Genomic DNA, 16,465 nt, shown 5'->3' with positions numbered 1-16,465 from the left:
TACAGAGTCACTGTTTATTCAGGGTAAGGGTCACTCACTGTGTAACTGTACAGAGTCACTGTTTATTCAGGGTAAGGGTCACTCACTGTGTAACTGTACAGAGTCTCTGTTTATTCAGGGTAAGGGTCACTCACTGTGTAACTGTACAGAGTCTCTGTTTATTCAGAGTAAGGGTCACTGACTGTGTAACTGTACAGAGTCACTGTTTATTCAGGGTAAGGGTCACTCACTGTGTAACTGTACAGAGTCTCTGTTTATTCAGAGTAAGGGTCACTGACTGTGTAACTGTACAGAATCTCTGTTTATTCAGGGTAAGGGTCACTCACTGTGTAACTGTACAGAGTCTCTGTTTATTCAGAGTAAGGGTCACTGACTGTGTAACTGTACAGAGTCTCTGTTTATTCAGGGTAAGGGTCACTCACTGTGTAACTGTACAGAGTCACTGTTTATTCAGGGTAAGGGTCACTCACTGTGTAACTGTACAGAGTCACTGTTTATTCAGGGTAAGGGTCACTCACTGTGTAACTGTACAGAGTCTCTGTTTATTCAGGGTAAGGGTCACTCACTGTGTAACTGTACAGAGTCTCTGTTTATTCAGAGTAAGGGTCACTGACTGTGTAACTGTACAGAGTCACTGTTTATTCAGGGTAAGGGTCACTCACTGTGTAACTGTACAGAGTCTCTGTTTATTCAGAGTAAGGGTCACTGACTGTGTAACTGTACAGAATCTCTGTTTATTCAGGGTAAGGGTCACTCACTGTGTAACTGTACAGAGTCTCTGTTTATTCAGAGTAAGGGTCACTGACTGTGTAACTGTACAGAGTCTCTGTTTATTCAGGGTAAGGGTCACTCACTGTGTAACTGTACAGAGTCACTGTTTATTCAGGGTAAGGGTCACTCACTGTGTAACTGTACAGAGTCACTGTTTATTCAGGGTAAGGGTCACTCACTGTGTAACTGTACAGAGTCTCTGTTTATTCAGGGTAAGGGTCACTCACTGTGTAACTGTACAGAGTCACTGTTTATTCAGGGTGAGGGTCACTCACTGTAACTGTACAGAGTCACTGTTTATTCAGGGTAAGGGTCACTCACTGTGTAACTGTACAGATTCACTGTTTATTCAGGGTAAGGGTCTCTCACTGTGTAACTGTACAGAGTCAGTGTTTATTCAGGGTAAGGGTCACTCACTGTAACTGTACAGAGTCACTGTTTATTCAGGGTAAGGGTCACTCACTGTAACTGTACAGAGTCACTGTTTATTCAGGGTAAGGGTCACTCACTGTGTAACTGTACAGATTCACTGTTTATTCAGGGTAAGGGTCTCTCACTGTGTAACTGTACAGAGTCAGTGTTTATTCAGGGTAAGGGTCTCTCACTGTGTAACTGTACAGAGTCAGTGTTTATTCAGGGTAAGGTTCACTCACTGTGTAACTGTACAGAGTCACTGTTTATTCAGGGTAAGGGTCTCTCACTGTGTAACTGTACAGAGTCAGTGTTTATTCAGGGTAAGGTTCACTCACTGTGTAACTGTACAGAGTCACTGTTTATTCAGAGTAAGGGTCACTCACTGTGTAACTGTACAGATTCACTGTTTATTCAGGGTAAGGGTCACTCACTGTGTAAATGTACAGAGTCACTGTTTATTCAGGGTAAGGGTCACTCACTGTGTAACTGTACAGATTCACTGTTTATTCAGGGTAAGGGTCACTCACTGTGTAAATGTACAGAGTCACTGTTTATTCAGGGTAAGGGTCACTCACTGTGTAACTGTACAGATTCACTGTTTATTCAGGGTAAGGGTCACTCACTGTGTAACTGTACAGATTCACTGTTTATTCAGGGTAAGGGTCACTCACTGTGTAACTGTACAGATTCACTGTTTATTCAGGGTAAGGGTCACTCACTGTGTAACTGTACAGAGTCACTGTTTATTCAGGGTAAGGGTCACTCACTGTAACTGTACAGAGTCACTGTTTATTCAGGGTAAGGGTCACTCACTGTGTAACTGAACAGAGTCACTGTTTATTCAGGGTAAGGGTCACTCACTGTGTAACTGTACAGATTCACTGTTTATTCAGGGTAAGGGTCACTCACTGTAACTGTACAGAGTCACTGTTTATTCAGGGTAAGGGTCACTCACTGTAACTGTACAGAGTCACTGTTTATTCAGGGTAAGGGTCACTCACTGTAACTGTACAGAGTCACTGTTTATTCAGGGTAAGGGTCACTCACTGTGTAACTGTACAGAGTCACTGTTTATTCAGGGTAAGGGTCACTCACTGTGTAACTGTACAGATTCACTGTTTATTCAGGGTAAGGGTCTCTCACTGTGTAACTGTAGAGTCAGTGTTTATTCAGGGTAAGGTTCACTCACTGTGTAACTGTACAGAGTCACTGTTTATTCAGGGTAAGGGTCACTCACTGTGTAACTGTACAGATTCACTGTTTATTCAGGGTAAGGGTCACTCACTGTGTAAATGTACAGAGTCACTGTTTATTCAGGGTAAGGGTCACTCACTGTGTAACTGTACAGATTCACTGTTTATTCAGGGTAAGGGTCACTCACTGTGTAACTGTACAGATTCACTGTTTATTCAGGGTAAGGGTCACTCACTGTAACTGTACAGAGTCAGTGTTTATTCAGGGTAAGGTTCACTCACTGTGTAACTGTACAGAGTCACTGTTTATTCAGGGTAAGGGTCACTCACTGTGTAACTGTACAGATTCACTGTTTATTCAGGGTAAGGGTCACTCACTGTGTAAATGTACAGAGTCACTGTTTATTCAGGGTAAGGGTCACTCACTGTGTAACTGTACAGATTCACTGTTTATTCAGGGTAAGGGTCACTCACTGTGTAACTGTACAGATTCACTGTTTATTCAGGGTAAGGGTCACTCACTGTAACTGTACTGAGTCACTGTTTATTCAGGGTAAGGGTCACTCACTGTAACTGTACAGAGTCACTGTTTATTCAGGGTGAGGGTCACTCACTGTGTAACTGTACAGAGTCACTGTTTATTCAGGGTAAGGGTCACTCACTGTGTAACTGTACAGAGTCACTGTTTATTCAGGGTAAGGGTCACTCACTGTAACTGTACAGAGTCACTGTTTATTCAGGGTAAGGGTCACTCACTGTAAGTGTACAGAGTCTCTGTTTATTCAGGGTAAGGGTCACTCACTGTAACTGTACAGAGTCACTGTTTATTCGAGGTAAGGGTCACTCACTATAACTGTACAGAGTCACTGTTTATTCAGGGTAAGGGTCACTCACTGTGTAACTGTACAGAGTCACTATTTATTCAGGGTAAGGGTCACTCACTGTAACTGTACAGAGTCACTGTTTATTCAGGGTAAGGGTCACTCACTGTAACTGTACAGAGTCACTGTTTATTCGAGGTAAGGGTCACTCACTATAACTGTACAGATTCACTGTTTATTCAGGGTAAGGGTCACTCACTGTAACTGTACAGAGTCACTGTTTATTCAGGGTAAGGGTCACTCACTGTAACTGTACAGAGTCACTGTTTATTCAGGGTAAGGGTCACTCACTGTAACTGTACAGAGTCACTGTTTATTCGGGGTAAGGGTCACTCACTGTAACTGTACAGAGTCACTGTTTATTCAGGGTAAGGGTCACTCACTGTAACTGTACAGAGTCACTGTTTATTCGGGGTAAGGGTCACTCACTAACTGTACAGAGTCACTGTTTATTCGGGGTAAGGGTCACTCACTGTAACTGTACAGAGTCACTGTTTATTCGGGGTAAGGGTCACTCACTGTAACTGTACAGAGTCACTATTTATTCAGGGTAAGGGTCACTCACTGTGTAACTGTACAGAGTCACTGTTTATTCAGGGTAAGGGTCACTCACTGTGTAACTGTACAGAGTCACTGTTTATTCAGGGTAAGGGTCACTCACTGTGTAACTGTACAGAGTCACTGTTTATTCAGGGTAAGGGTCACTCACTGTAACTGTACAGAGTCACTGTTTATTCAGGGTAAGGGTCACTCACTGTATAACTGCAGGGTTGATGTACAATCCCACACTGGGTGGTGCTCTCAATCTCTCCACTGTCTCTGATTTGTCACATTGTTTGTCCGACGTCCAACTCTGGATGAACTGAAACTTCCAATGATTAAATATTGGGAAGACTGAAGTCATTGTCTTCAGTCCCCACCATAAACTCTGTTCCCTAACCATCGACTCCATCCCTCTCCCTGGCCACTGTCTGAGGTGAAACCACAGCATTCGCAACCTTGGTGTCGTATTTGACCCCGAGATGAGCTTCCGACCACATCACTAAGGCCGCCTATTTTCACCTCTGTAACATCACCTGACTCTGCCCCTGCCTCAGCTCATCCTCTGCTGAAATCATCATCCATGTCTTTGTTACCTCTAGACTTGACTATTCCAATGCTCTCCTGGTCGGCCTACATAACCTTCGGGTTATCCAAAACTGCTGCCCGTAGCCTAACTCGCACCAAGTCCCCTTCACCCATCACCCCGTGCTCGCTGACCTACATTGGCTCCCAGTTAAGCAACGCCTTGATTATAAAATTCTCATCCTTGTTTTCAAATCCCTCCATGGCCTCACCCCCTCCCTATCTCTGTAACCTCCTCCAGCCCCACAACCTCCCGAGATCTCTGCGCTCCTCCAAATCTGACCTCTTGTCCATCTCCCACTCCCTTCACCCCACCATTGGCCTTCAGCTGCCTGGGCCTCAAGCTCTGGAATTCCCTCCCTAAACCTCTCCGCCTCTCTCTCCTCCTTTAAGACGCTCCTTAAAACCTGCGTTTTTGACCAAGCTTTTGGTCACCTGTCCTAATCTTTAGTACACATAAAAGGCGCTATATAAATGCTAGTTATTGTTGTTGGGCTCAGTCCCACACTGGGTGGGATGGTTCCCACTGAATCTCGGGTGAGTTGTTGGAAAGCTTCTAATGGGACGGATGCCGGACTGGTGCCGTTTACATCACGCGGTGCCGGGTCCAGTTACATAAAAACTCCTGTGTGACCGGGATTAATGTCATTGCCCCAGACAGCCCTCCCACTGAAAGTGACTCCGGATCCAGACCCAGATCCGGATCAATTAAGGGGCAAGCAGGAGGCAGGAGATCGGCAACCGAACTGGCTCCCGCTCCGGGGAGCAACCACAGGGATTCTACACCACTTCCTGCTAAAATTCATTGGCAGACAATCAGACAGACAGGGAATCAGAGAGACAGACAGGGACTCAGACAGACGGACAAGGAATCAGGCAGACAGACAGACGGACAAGGAGTGAGGCAGACAGGGACTCAGACAGACAGAGAATCAGACAGACAAGGAATCAAGCAGACAGACAGGGAATCAAACAGACAGAGAATTAGACAGACAGACAAGGGATCAGACAGGCAGGGAATCAGACAGGCAGACAGACAGAGACTCAGGCAGACAGACAGGGACTCAGTCAGACAGAGAATCAGACAGACAATCAGATGGACAAGTGATCAGACAGACAAACAGGGAATCAAACAGACAGGGAATCAAACAGACAGGGAATCAAACAGACAAGGGATCAGACAGAGAATCAGACGGACAGAGAATCAGAAAGGATCAGACAGACAGAGAATCAGACGGACAGAGAATCAGAAAGGATCAGACAGACAGAGAATCAGAAAGGATCAGACAGACAATCAGACGGACAGAGAATCAGAAAGGATCAGACAGAGAATCAGACGGACAGAGAATCAGACAGACAAGGGATCAGACAGACAGAGAATCAGAAAGGATCAGACAGACAATCAGACGCACAGTGAATCAGACAGACGGAGAATCAGAGAATCAGACAGACAGAGAATCAGAAAGGATCAGACAGACAGAGAATCAGACGGACAGAGAATCAGAAAGGATCAGACAGACAGAGAATCAGACGGACAGAGAATCAGAAAGGATCAGACAGACAGAGAATCAGACGGACAGAGAATCAGAAAGGATCAGACAGACAGAGAATCAGACGGACAGAGAATCAGAAAGGATCAGACAGACAGAGAATCAGACGGACAGAGAATCAGAAAGGATCAGACAGACAGAGAATCAGAAAGGATCAGACAGACAGAGAATCAGACGGACAGAGAATCAGAAAGGATCAGACAGACAGAGAATCAGACAGACAGAGAATCAGACGGGCACAGTCGGGTTCGGGACCGCACCCACCTGGGTTTGCTGGATCCGGATCCAGCTCCTGGTTCACGGCCTGTCTTCAGTCTGTGCTCCAGATACAAACAGCTTCTCCTCGCCCCCTGCTCTGCTGATCCTACCAGAGATCCGGGGTTAAACCGCTTCTTGCGCCGCTCTGCTCTGCAGCCGCCCTCTGACAGCGAGAAATGCCGATTTTAACCCCACTATAAATAGTTCGGAGAGAGTCCGGTCCCTCCCCGTCCCTCCCACCCTGATCCCGGCCAAGAACCAGCCCTGAATCCGCCACACAATAACAGCGCAGCCCTGAGCCCGGCTGCAATCTGGACACTCACTGGAGTCAATTTAAATCTCGCAGGAAAATGGTCCGCGACATTATCAGAGACACATGTGGACTCTCTCCAGCCAGGAGAGGAATGTGAACGGGAAGCTGAGCCAAGGCACTGACTGCTGACTCCAAAACATGTTTTCAAAACAATCCAGGTTCATGGTGGAGGCGATTGGGCTATTTATATAAATTTATAGTAAGGACAGACAGTGATTTTATCAGTCAAATTATTTGTCTTATAATACTCCTGTGAAGCACCTTGGGACGTTTTACTACGTTAAAGGCGCTGTATAAATACAAGTTGTTGTTAATCTCGATTTAAAACACAAAGTGAGAGTTTTTATTTATATTTGCATAAGTAAGTATCCAAACATTGCAGCTTTACCCAGCTCATACACTGTCTTACACAGGAACAGGAGGAGGCCATTCAGCCCCTCGAGCCTGTTACACAGGAACAGGAGGAGGCCATTCAGCCCCTCGAGCCTGTTACATGGGAACAGGAGGAGGCCATTCAGCCCCTCGAGCCTGTTACACAGGAACAGGAGGAGACCCATTCAGCCCCTCGAGCCTGTTACACAGGAACAGGAGGAGACCCATTCAGCCCCTCGAGCCTGTTACACAGGAACAGGAGGAGGCCATTCAGCCCCTTGAGCCTGTTACACAGGAACAGGAGGAGGCCATTCAGCCCCTCGAGCCTGTTACACAGGAACAGGAGGAGGCCATTCAGCCCCTCGAGCCTGTTACACAGGAACAGGAGGAGGCCATTCAGCCCCTTGAGCCTGTTACACAGGAACAGGAGGAGACCATTCAGCCCCTCGAGCCTGTTACACAGGAACAGGAGGAGACCCATTCAGCCCCTTGAGCCTGTTACACAGGAACAGGAGGAGACCATTCAGCCCCCTCGAGCCTGTTACACAGGAACAGGAGGAGACCATTCAGCCCCTTGAGCCTGTTACACAGGAACAGGAGGAGACCATTCAGCCCCTCGAGCCTGTTACACAGGAACAGGAGGAGACCCATTCAGCCCCTCGAGCCTGTTACACAGGAACAGGAGGAGACCCATTCAGCCCCTCGAGCCTGTTACACAGGAACAGGAGGAGACCCATTCAGCCCCTCGAGCCTGTTACACAGGAACAGGAGGAGGCCATTCAGCCCCTTGAGCCTGTTACACAGGAACAGGAGGAGACCATTCAGCCCCCTCGAGCCTGTTACACAGGAACAGGAGGAGACCCATTCAGCCCCTCGAGCCTGTTACACAGGAACAGGAGGAGACCCATTCAGCCCCTCGAGCCTGTTACACAGGGACAGGAGGAGACCCATTCAGCCCCTTGAGCCTGTTACACAGGAACAGGAGGAGGCCCATTCAGCCCCCTCGAGCCTGTTACACAGGAACAGGAGGAGGCCATTCAGCCCCTTGAGCCTGTTACACAGGAACAGGAGGAGACCATTCAGCCCCCTCGAGCCTGTTACACAGGAACAGGAGGAGACCATTCAGCCCCTTGAGCCTGTTACACAGGAACAGGAGGAGACCATTCAGCCCCTCGAGCCTGTTACACAGGAACAGGAGGAGACCCATTCAGCCCCTCGAGCCTGTTACACAGGAACAGGAGGAGACCCATTCAGCCCCTCGAGCCTGTTACACAGGAACAGGAGGAGACCCATTCAGCCCCTCGAGCCTGTTACACAGGAACAGGAGGAGGCCATTCAGCCCCTTGAGCCTGTTACACAGGAACAGGAGGAGACCATTCAGCCCCCTCGAGCCTGTTACACAGGAACAGGAGGAGACCCATTCAGCCCCTCGAGCCTGTTACACAGGAACAGGAGGAGACCCATTCAGCCCCTCGAGCCTGTTACACAGGGACAGGAGGAGACCCATTCAGCCCCTTGAGCCTGTTACACAGGAACAGGAGGAGGCCCATTCAGCCCCCTCGAGCCTGTTACACAGGAACAGGAGGAGGCCATTCAGCCCCTTGAGCCTGTTACACAGGAACAGGAGGTGGCCATTCAGCCCTCGAGCCTGTTACACAGGAACAGGAGGAGGCCATTCAGCCCCTCGAGCCTGTTACACAGGAACAGGAGGAGGCCATTCAGCCCCTCGAGCCTGTTACACAGGAACAGGAGGAGGCCATTCAGCCCCTCGAGCCTGTTACACAGGAACAGGAGGAGGCCATTCAGCCCCTCAAGCCTGTTACACAGGAACAGGAGGCCATTCAGCCCCTTGAGCCTGTTACACAGAACAGGAGGCCATTCAGCCCCCTCGAGCCTGTTATACAGGAACAGGAGGAGGCCATTCAGCCCCTCGAACCTGTTACACAGGAACAGAAGGCCATTCGGCCCCTCGAGCCTGTTACACAGGAACAGGAGGAGGCCATTCAGCCCCTCGAGCCTGTTACACTGGAACAGGAGGAGGCCATTCAGCACCTCGAGCCTGTTACACTGGAACAGGAGGAGGCCATTCAGCCCCTCGAGCCTGTTACTAGTCTTTCTGCATTAGACATCTGGAAGTTAAAAACAAATCAGGAAGATTCTGGAAACAATGAAAACAGTAAAGATATGAGATCAGATCCAAATGTTCCAAATAAATGAACACTTGCTAAGAGGGGAGGAACTGGGGCAACATCCCACCTTCACCCGGCGTTTTCAAAGTCCCATGGTATAATCAGTCGCCCGGTCAAAGGTATTAGGACAAGTGATGGCAGGAATGACGTATGAAGAGAGATTGAGTCGATTAGGCTTATATTCGCTAGAGTTTGGAAGAATGAGAGGGGATCTCATTGAAATTTATAAAATTCTAACAGGACTAGACAGACTAGATGCAGGAAGGATGTTCCCGATGGCGGGGGAGTCTAGAACCAGGGGTCACAGTCTAAGGATAAGGGGCAAACCATTTAGGACTGAGATGAGGAGGAATTTCTTCACCCAGAGAGTGGTGAACCTGTGGAATTCTCTACCACACAAGGCAGTTGAGGCCAACTTATTAAATATATTCAAGAAGTAGTTAGATATATTTCTTAAGGCTAAAGGGATTAAGGGATATGGGGAGAAAGCAGGGACAGGGTACTGAATTTGGATGATCAGCCATGATCTCATTAAATGGCGGAACAGGCTCAAGGGGCCGAATGGCCTACTCCTGCTCCTATCTTCTAGGTTTCTATGTGAACAAAGCTTGGTTAAAAAAATAGGATTCACAGAGGATCTTAAAGGAGAGAGGTGGAGAAGTGGAGGGTTTGAAGAGGAGATTCCAGAGCTTGGGGTCCAGAATAGTCAAGCCTGGAAGTGAGAAAGGCATGAATGAGGGTTCCAGCAGCAGATGAGCTGAGGCAGGGGCGGAGACGGGCAATGTTACGGAGGTGGAAATAGGAGGTTTTAGGGTAAGTTTGGGGGGCACATTATGATCTTATGGTTGAGTTTAAAGGTAAGGATGAGTTTTGGTTGAGTATAGTTTGACAGTATGGTTACAATTGAGGAGAGAGGTTGAATTTGAGAGTGTGATTGGGTTGGAGTAAGGATGTGTGATTGAGTTTGTCGGTTAGAGTTTTCTGAGGTTGTAACTAGCAGAATAGATAAGGGGGGACCAGTGGATGTGGTGTATTTGGATTTTCAGAAAGCATTCGATAAGGTGCCACACAAGGTTATTAAACAAAATTAGGGCTCATGGGATTGCGGGTAATATACCAGCATGGATTGAGGATTGGTTAATGAACAGAAAACCGAGAGTAGGAATAAATGGGTCATTTTTGGTTGGCAGGCTGTAGCTAGTGGGGTACCGCAAGGATCAGCGCTTGGGCCTCAGCTATTCACAATTTACATCAATGATTTGGATGAAGGGACCAAATGTAAGATATCCAAGTTGCTGATGATACAAAGCTGGGTGGGAATGTAAGTTGTGAGGAGGATGCAAGGAGGCTTCAAGGGGATATAGACAGGCTAAGTGAGTGGGCAAGAACATGGCAAATGGAATATAATGTGGAGAAATGTGAAGTTATCCACTTTGGTAGGAAAAATAGAAAAGCAGAGTATTGTTGGTGTTCAGAGGGACCTGGGTGTCCTTGTACACGAATCACTGAAAGTTAACATGCAGGTACAGCAAGCAATTAGGAAAGCAAATGGTATGTCGGCCTTTACTACAAGAGGATGAGTATAAGAGTAAGGATGTCTTACTGCAATTACATATGGCCCTGGTGAGAGCACACCTGGAGTACTGTGTACAGTTTTGGTCTCCTTATCTAAGGAAGGATATACTTGCCATAGAGGGAGTGCAACAAAGGTTCACCAGACTGGTCCCTGGGATGGGAGGATTGTCCTATGAGGACAGATTGAGTAGGCTAGGCCTATATTCTCTAGAGTTTAGAAGAATGAGAGATGATCACATACAAAATTCTTACAGGACTTGACAGGGTAGATGCAGGGAGGATGTTTCCCCTGGCTGGGGAGTCTAGAACCAGGGATCAGTCTCAGAATAAGGGGTCGGCCATTTAGGACTGAGATGAGGAGACATTTCTTCACTCAGGGGCTGGTGAATCTTTGGAATTCTCTACCCCAGAGGGCTGTGGCGGCTCAGTTCTTGAGTATATTTAAGACAGAGATCGATAGATTTTTGAATCAGCCATGATCTCTGAATGACGGAGTAGACTCGAGGGGCCAATTGGCCGACTCCTGCTCATATTTCTTATGTTATGTTCTTATGCGTGGTTGGGTTTGAGGCGGAGAGTCTGAAACAGTGAGTGAGGTTTACCCTCTGCTGCCTGGTTATTTCCCAGATTGTTTTCCAATATAGAAGAGGTAGCAGTGGTGGGGCGGGGGGAGGGTAAATGTTGCAACCTCGTGCGGTTTGAGAGCAGAGAGGGTTTTGTTTTGCCAGTTATGATGCCGAGTTACCCCTCCCAGGCTGCAGAAGACTGTTTGTAGCCGTCATGGACAGTATCCAGGAACAGCACATGACAGTGAGTCAGAGAGTACACGGAGTTCTGTGGTTCTGTTGTTTGTGCTTTGCGTGTCTGCCTCAGTCCCACTCCCAGGCATCGTCCTTCCACAGGCACACAGCCATAGGAAGCACAGCAAGGGTCAGCGTGCTCCCAAACAGCGAGGTCCAGTGAGAGAATTTGGAGCACGTTTCCCCTCTCCCAGTAAAAGTCTCCACATCTTCTAGCGAGCTTGCACTGAAAATGCCAGATACAGTAAGGTGTAAAATACGTTCACTTCCACATATATCGGGTTATTTTTATCCTGGAGTTGGATGTTGTCTGGATCTGTCAGGACGGGAGCTGAACACAGTGCTGAACTATCAGGCTCCCCCATCCCAGCTACTAGTAAATTCATCGCCCAGTGTGGCACTGAACGGAAAGATCCCAGGCCTCCCTCTCTTCACCTTATTGGTCCCAGGCCTCCCTCTCTTCACCTCATTGGTCCCAGACCTCCCACTCTTCACCTCATTGGTCCCAGACCTCCCACTCTTCACCTCATTGGTCCCAGGCCTCCCACTCTTCACCTCATTGGTCCCAGGCCTCCCTCTCTTCACCTCATTGGTCCCAGACCTCCCACTCTTCACCTCATTGGTCCCAGACCTCCCACTCTTCACCTCATTGGTCCCAGGCCTCCCACTCTTCACCTCATTGGTCCCAGACCCCCCACTCTTCACCTCATTGGTCCCAGACCCCCCACTCTTCACCTCATTGGTCCCAGGCCTCCCTCTCTTCACCTCATTGGTCCCAGACCTCCCACTCTTCACCTCATTGGTCCCAGACCTCCCACTCTTCACCTCATTGGTCCCAGGCCTCCCACTCTTCACCTCATTGGTCCCAGGCCTCCCACTCGTCACCTACCCAGGGCGGGGCTCTCAGGCAAGGCCAAAGGGGTGGGGTCCCCACTGTGATGCCCCTGCTGTCAAATAGCTGCCAATACTCGCTCTCTGGGCTCACATATGAAGTATGGAGACCCAGCTGGTTTCACATTGGTATCAGGGAACATTCTAGAATCGACTGTTAAGGAGAAGTTGTTGGGACATTGAGAGATGTAAACGGGATGGATTTACAAGTTACTTTTGATAAGTTGTCTCCTGGAACAACCAGTTGAGATAATATCCGGGCACCAGCAGCCATGTGCTGGGATGGATTGAATCGCAGCCAATGGGAAACGGAGAGTCTGTGAGACAGCAGTTGTTGTGGGTGAGATCGGGGTTGGGTGTCAACAGCCTCATCTCAAAGGTTACACCAAATGGAGACAAGCTACACGGGGTCCGGACTGTGGGGACCGGCAACCGGCAGATACAATTTAATGGGGATACATTTAAGGTCGTATTTAGGATGACTAAATAAGCGAAGTGATTCTAGGATTAATATACTGACAAATCAGGAGAGGGAGCTGGAGTCATCTCTGCGGACATCAAAACAATGTCTGGCTGCAGCAAACGGGATGTTCGGCTGTGCGAACAGATTGTAAATGGAACAAAGTTATCCTGCTGCTTTATCAATGAGCTGCCACAGACAGGCCGTACACTACCAGACAGGAGTGTTGTACATGTACAGGAGCTGACACTGAGACACACACAGGCAGCACAGTAATGATGACACTGGCCTGCTGTAATATATACTTTTATTATGCCTTGATCAATATGTTTCAAGTGAAAATAGAATGAGTTTATACTCAGCTAGAGATGAAAGTTGCAGCCATAAAAGTGAGCCTGGAACAGACCTGAAGGAAATCCAGAACCAGAACTATTAAGAATTCCTTGACACGAGAGACTTAAACAGCCCCAGCTGTGATTCTGGGGTTGTGCCTGGGATCATTAGGGATTGCCGCAGACACCAACACGAGCCAGCCCTCGGGGTCTGTGAGCTGATTATAGTGGATACAACATCAAAGTATTATCAGGGGCTAGTGACAGAACCAGCTTGGGGGGGCGGGGGGGGGGGGGGGCAGGTCGTAAGATGCTCTTTATAGGGGCAGGGAGGGAGTGCAGAGCAGATGGCAGTCAGTGAAGCCGTTGGTGTGTTGGATTAACCTTTTAAAATCTGGGGTAGCTTCTGCATCAGTCACGATCACAGAAATGAAGCAACGCTCTTGTACATTTCCCGTCTTCCTCCTGATGGCACAGACTCTGGGGAGTGACGGTTCTAACCTTCTTGTACCCACTCCAGAGACTTGAGCACATAATCCAGACTGACAGTTCAGTGCAGTACTGAGGGAGCACTGCACTGTGGGAGGGTCAGTACTGAGGGAGCACCGCACTGTCGGAGGGGCCGTACTGAGGGAGCACCGCACTGTCGGAGAGGCAGTACTGAGGGAGCGCTGCACTGTCGGAGGGGCCGTACTAAGGGAGCGCTGCACTGTCGGAGAGGCAGTACTGAGGGAGCGCCGCACTGTCGGAGGGGCAGTACTGAGGGAGCGCTGCACTGTCGGAGAGGCAGTACTGAGGGAGCGTTGCACTGGTGGAGGGGCAGTACTGAGGGAATGCTGCACTGTGGGAGGGTCAGTACTGAGGGAGCACCGCACTGTCGGAGGGGCAGTACTGAGGGAGCGCTGCACTGTCGGAGAGGCAGTACTGAGGGAGCGTTGCACTGTCGGAGGGGCAGTGCTGAGAGAGCCGCACTGTCGGAGGGGCAGTACTGAGGGAGCGCTGCACTGTCGGAGAGGCAGTACTGAGGGAGCGTTGCACTGTCGGAGAGGCAGTACTGAGGGAGCGTTGCACTGTCGGAGAGGCAGTACTGAGGGAGCGCTGCACTGTCGGAGAGGCAGTACCGAGGGAGCGTTGCACTGTCGGAGAGGCAGTACTGGGGGAGCGCTGCACTGTCGGAGAGGCAGTACTGAGGGAGCGTTGCACTGTCGGAGAGGCAGTACTGAGGGAGCGTTGCACTGTCGGAGAGGCAGTACTGAGGGAGCGCTGCACTGTCGGAGAGGCAGTACCGAGGGAGCGTTGCACTGTCGGAGAGGCAGTACTGAGGGAGCGTTGCACTGTCGGAGAGGCAGTACTGAGGGAGCGTTTCACTGTCGGAGGGGCAGTGCTGAGAGCCGCACTGTCGGAGAGGCAGTACTGAGGGAGCGTTGCACTGTCGGAGAGGCAGTACTGAGGGAGCGTTGCACTGTCGGAGAGGCAGTACCGAGGGAGCGCCGCACTGTCGGAGAGGCAGTACTGAGGGAGCGTTGCACTGTCGGAGGGGCAGTGTTGAGAGCCGCACTGTCGGAGAGGCAGTACTGAGGGAGCGTTGCACTGTCGGAGGGGCAGTACCGAGGGAGCGCCGCACTGTCGGAGAGGCAGTACTGAGGGAGCGCTGCACTGTCGGAGGGGCCGTACTGAGGGAGCGCTGCACTGTCGGAGAGGCAGTACTGAGGGAGCGTTGCACTGGTGGAGGGGCAGTACTGAGGGAATGCTGCACTGTGGGAGGGTCAGTACTGAGGGAGCACCGCACTGTCGGAGGGGCAGTACTGAGGGAGCGCTGCACTGTCGGAGAGGCAGTACTGAGGGAGCGTTGCACTGTCGGAGGGGCAGTGCTGAGAGCCGCACTGTCGGAGGGGCAGTGCTGAGAGAGCCGCACTGTCGGAGGGGCAGTACTGAGGGAGCGCTGCACTGTCGGAGAGGCAGTACTGAGGGAGCGTTGCACTGTCGGAGAGGCAGTACCGAGGGAGCGTTGCACTGTCGGAGAGGCAGTACCGAGGGAGCGCTGCACTGTCGGAGAGGCAGTACCGAGGGAGCGTTGCACTGTCGGAGAGGCAGTACTGAGGGAGCGCTGCACTGTCGGAGAGGCAGTACTGAGGGAGCGTTGCACTGTCGGAGAGGCAGTACTGAGGGAGCGTTGCACTGTCGGAGAGGCAGTACTGAGGGAGCGCTGCACTGTCGGAGAGGCAGTACTGAGGGAGCGCTGCACTGTCGGAGAGGCAGTACCGAGGGAGCGTTGCACTGTCGGAGAGGCAGTACTGAGGGAGCGTTGCACTGTCGGAGGGGCAGTGCTGAGAGCCGCACTGTCGGAGAGGCAGTACTGAGGGAGCGTTGCACTGTCGGAGAGGCAGTACTGAGGGAGCGTTGCACTGTCGGAGAGGCAGTACCGAGGGAGCGCCGCACTGTCGGAGAGGCAGTACTGAGGGAGCGTTGCACTGTCGGAGGGGCAGTGTTGAGAGCCGCACTGTCGGAGAGGCAGTACTGAGGGACCGTTGCACTGTCGGAGGGGCAGTACCGAGGGAGCGCCGCACTGTCGGAGAGGCAGTACTGAGGGAGCGCTGCACTGTCGGAGGGGCCGTACTGAGGGAGCGTTGCACTGTCGGAGGGGCAGTGCTGAGAGCCGCACTGTCGGAGGGGCAGTACTGAGGGAGCGCTGCACTGTCAGAGAGGCAGTACTGAGGGAGCGTTGCACTGTCGGAGGGGCAGTGCTGAGAGCCGCACTGTCGGAGGGGCCGTACTGAGGGAGCGCTGCACTGTCAGAGGGGCAGTGCTGAGAGCCGCACTGTCGGAGGGGCATTGCTGAGAGAGAGCCGCACTGTCGGAGGGGCAGTACTGAGGGAGCGCTGCACTGTCGGAGGGGCAGTACTGAAGGAGCGCTGCACTGTCGGAGGGGCCGTTTTTTGGATGAGACGTTTTTCTGATGCCCCATCTGCCCTCTCAGGTTGACGTAAAAGATCCCACGGCCACTATTCGAAAGTGAGCAGGGAGTTCTCCATGGAGTCCTGGGGCTAACATTTATCCCTCAACCAACATCACTAAAACACATTATCTGGTCATTATCACATTGCAGTTTGTGGGATCTTGCTGTGCGTATAAGCTGCCACAACAGTGACTACACTTAGGGGAGTAAGGGCAGAATCAGCCAGGGTTCCCACTCATGATCACCATCCAGTGACCCTGCTAGAATGTGTGTCTCAGAGGGCAGGAACATGTGATGCTCCCCACGGTTCAATGTCCCAACTTTCCCTGTCTAGGCTCACAGAGTGGTCACTTGGCTAAGGTAGTGGAGGACAGCACTCGGAGAG

The sequence above is a fragment of the Somniosus microcephalus genome, chromosome 22 (genome assembly GCF_052327205.1).
Source record: "Somniosus microcephalus isolate GS21.2 chromosome 22, FLI_Smic_1.0, whole genome shotgun sequence".
NCBI classification, from domain to species: Eukaryota; Metazoa; Chordata; class Chondrichthyes; order Squaliformes; family Somniosidae; genus Somniosus; species Somniosus microcephalus.
The sequence above is the reverse complement of the archived record's forward strand: the minus strand, read 5'-3'. Positions refer to the sequence as shown.